The sequence below is a fragment of the Magnolia sinica genome, chromosome 12 (assembly GCF_029962835.1).
Source record: "Magnolia sinica isolate HGM2019 chromosome 12, MsV1, whole genome shotgun sequence".
NCBI lineage: Eukaryota > Viridiplantae > Streptophyta > Magnoliopsida > Magnoliales > Magnoliaceae > Magnolia > Magnolia sinica.
The window spans coordinates 46486310-46490069 of record NC_080584.1 but is presented as its reverse complement, the minus strand read 5'-3'; the positions used below and the strand labels follow the sequence as shown (position 1 = coordinate 46490069).

The 3760-nt window shown below is 42.3% G+C and overlaps 1 pseudogene; it reads left to right on the top strand.

The window, feature by feature from the left end:
* Nucleotides 1-2216: 2216 nt before the first annotated feature.
* On the top strand, nucleotides 2217-3487 carry LOC131220476 (germin-like protein 8-2; annotated as a pseudogene).
* The last annotated feature ends 273 nt before the right edge of the window (nucleotides 3488-3760 follow it).

The following is a 3760-nucleotide window of genomic DNA, read 5'->3' as shown; positions in this document are numbered from 1 at the left end:
GTTCCACAGACTTGAAAGTAGGGGGCCTTACTGCTATGGGGGAAAATGGACCGACCCATGGGAGCAGGTCAGGTTGGAACCTTACATGCTCAACCAAACAAAAGATGACAAGAAGCTCAGTCTCCATGAGGTCCCACTTCCTACACAATCCATGACCGAGGAATGTGCCTGCAAAAGCACCTTCTCTGATGATTCCAATATCTCTAGAGCTCGTTAGGAACTCCCGTTTCTCTGCTCAACTAGGGAGGCAGGTCGGTATGTCCTAGGTTGGCATGACACAAGTTGACATGTCATAGGTCGGCATGACCCAAGTCAGCATAACCCAGGTCGGCGTGACCTAAGTTTGTTTGACCTAGGTAAGCATGGCTCCTCCCAAGTCAGGTTAGCCAAGGCCACCTCAGCCTCCCACTGCACATCTCTGATGGTTTCGAGTAATCAGACCTCATCCATGAGAGATCCACCCGAGGTCTTCTCCGAAGATCTCGAAGGATATCCACGACACGCTCAAGATCCCGGGATCTTCGCCGAGGATCTCAGAATATCCTCCTACTAATACGGGATCTGAATGCACTTACAATATGCGCTTATTAAATAGGAAGATCTCCTCCACGTTACCACCTCTCATAAACTATAAATATAGATGCCTATAATGGTTAAAGGTACGCACGGTCTTTAGCAAAAAACTCTCAATACTCAACTAGACCCAGATTCCCTACCTGACTAAGGCATCGTAGGGTCCCCTACTCTCAGCCAGGGTTTTCCTTATTTGTTCCTTGCGCAGGTACATGGGTCCAAAAAGGGCTAACCAGATTTTTGCATCAACAACATGTAACTAGTGTAATTTTTATAACTTCTAATGCCATTTGGTCAATTTCTTTGTAAATTTTAAGGGCATGTTGAGTTGTGTAAGGGCACTGTGGGTAACATTCCCAATGAAGTAAGTCACCAATTATTTAGGATGTGCAACATATTCACAAAAATCCCACAATTATTTAGCAATTTAATTTAAATCAAATGGTCTCCAGAGTTACCTGAGAATGGATCTAAAATAAGTTATCCTTTAATATCAAAATTGTAAAAGAATGAATCTAAAATAAGTTATCCTTTAATATCAAAATTTTAATGGTCCTTAATCTATCGATGAGAATCAATGCGGGGCACACCAAATTAATCGGAGGACTGAATGCACGACTTGGACAACCTGAGAACATAATCAAATTCTACGCATTCACGGTGAAGGGTAATATGCTGCAAGAATTCACCGTGTGTCAGATCGAAGTCACTCACCATGTGTGGCTCCGTGGATACGCCCTAGTCAATAAATTAGGCCTGTCTTCACAAAAGTGCACCACATTTACTTGGGAAAGCTGGAAAGAGGTAAAAGACTGGTGAGGTCTGCCTTCTCCGTACAAGTGTCGTGGATTTGACGCGATAAGCCTGGTTTTTGTGCCAGGTCCTGTTCAGAGTGGGACCCACTTGATGAATGAGCTGAAACTTACACACAAATTCTAGGTAAGCACGTGTTGGTTGCAGATGGCCTTTCAAATCTTATCGTCCGGGAAATGGTATTACGATTAATCTAATTAAAAATATAGAAGGGATCGCGTCTTTCTAGATTAGTACGCAGAGAATAGGAATATAAAATGGGCATTGCTTGTACTAATTGGAGAATGACAGCGGCTTAATTCATAAACTGACTTTTGTGGTCCTCTCATTTTGGCATCGACACCATTGATGAAAAAAATCTGATTCACTCTCGCTGAACCGCTGGACTTCAAAACACCTGCACAAAAAGAAGACAAAGGATACCCTATTTAGAGTAGGGGACCTTCCAATACCAAAGTCAGGCTAGCAATCTGAATCTAGTAGTATTGAGGGGTTTTGGGTGAGAGATTCTGCATACCTTTACTCATGTCAGCATTTTTATAACCTTTTGAGTGCATGTCGTGTATTGCAAGGCCTCTTGAAGGGTGATTGGAAGATATATTCTACGTGATTGATTTGCCGAGATCCTTGGTGAATATTCTGAAAGATAATTATATCTCATGTTAATATATTGCAAGCGTATTTGAATTCTGAGGTCTATCTGAGGCCCGAGGTTGGTAACCGAGGCCAACCTCAGCCTCCAACGCCCAAGGTCGACCTGTAAGAAAGAAGACCATCTCAATGAATTTTATATATAGATGTCCGTGTTTCTCAGCCTTGAATGCACTTTGAATCCCAATAGCTCCTTTAGCTTTCTTTTTCCCTCCGGTTTTATGAAAATAAGGATGGCTGCTCACATCCTTGTACTTGCCCTTCTCGCAGTCACTGGTTCTCTCACACATGCCTATGACCCCAGTCCCTTGCAAGACTTCTGTGTTGCCGTACTAGAACCACAACCACCAGGTTCCTATGCTCTTCTTTGCATTTGGTTTTGAAACTTCATGATGCACTCACTATGTCGTCTCTGATTTTATACATGCAAGATGCAACCACCAGTGTATTTGACATCACATGTGACAACATATGAGATCCAACTCACCCATCAGGTGGGCCCAACTTCGTTGATTCCCTGGGCAGAGAAATAGACCAGATCATGCGTCTGGTGGGCCGAATTTATGAAATTTAAATGCTCAATTAACATCTTCCTAGCTCAGATGATGTTGTCATGTCGGTCGCCATATGAACTGAGCTAGATGATGTTATAGAGCCCACCTGATGAGTGGCATGGATCTTTCATGTAAGGCCGGGACCACACTAGTGAGCCTAATTGGCATTTTTCTTTAGAACTTCAATATTTGAAGATAAGTGTTCTTCTTCTATCTTATGTAACATTTATTTTGCAGTATTTGTAAATGGGTTCTTGTGTAAGGACCCAAAGATGGTGCAAGCTGATGATTTCTTTTTCAGTGGACTAGACAGGCCGGGCAACACTTCAAATAAGGTTAGGTCCAATGTTACATTAGTCACTGTGAATCAGCTACCCAGACTCAACACTCGGTATATCCCTTGTCCGCATCGACATTGAACCTTACGGTGTCAATTCTCCTCACGAGCATCCACGGGCTTCAGAGATCTTGACTGTCATAGAGGGCACACTCTACGATGGGTTCGTCACCTCCAACCCTGACAATCGCCTCATAACAAAGATCCTAAATAAGGGTGATGTGTTCGTCTTCCCAAAAGGCCTCATTCACTTCCAATTCAACATTGGCAAAACCCATGCGGTTGCAATCGCCAGTCTTAGCAGCCAGTTCCCTGGTGTCATGACCATATCTAATGCTGTCTTCGGTTCGAACCCGCCTATCTCTGATGATGTTCTCACAAAGGCCTTCCACGTGGACAGCAAAGTGATTGATTTACTCAAGGCACAGTTCTAGATAATTAAACAGTTAAATATGTTATCCCCAAATAAGAAATGTTTTCTTCACCTATTATAATAAAAACTTTCTGCTTGAATAAGTCAGCTTAATAATAAGAGGTTTTATTTGGTTGGTTTGAGAAATTGTTCTTTTTCAAGTTCATTTATTTATTTATTTGTTTTTCCAAACTACCCATTTGTCATTGAAGGCAAATGAATTTGTTCACTAGTATCGGCATCAAGAAGCGGTAGAAGAAATTGAAGTTGAGCATCCGCATGCGTGGCAGAGCTAGGCCAATCATTAGCCAAGAGAGACACGAGCCCTGGCCCAAAAATCAGCTGAATCCAATCATTTGGTGCATGAAACTTTGTAACGAAATGTTAGATCTTGTTTGCAGAATTACTAGAGGATCTATG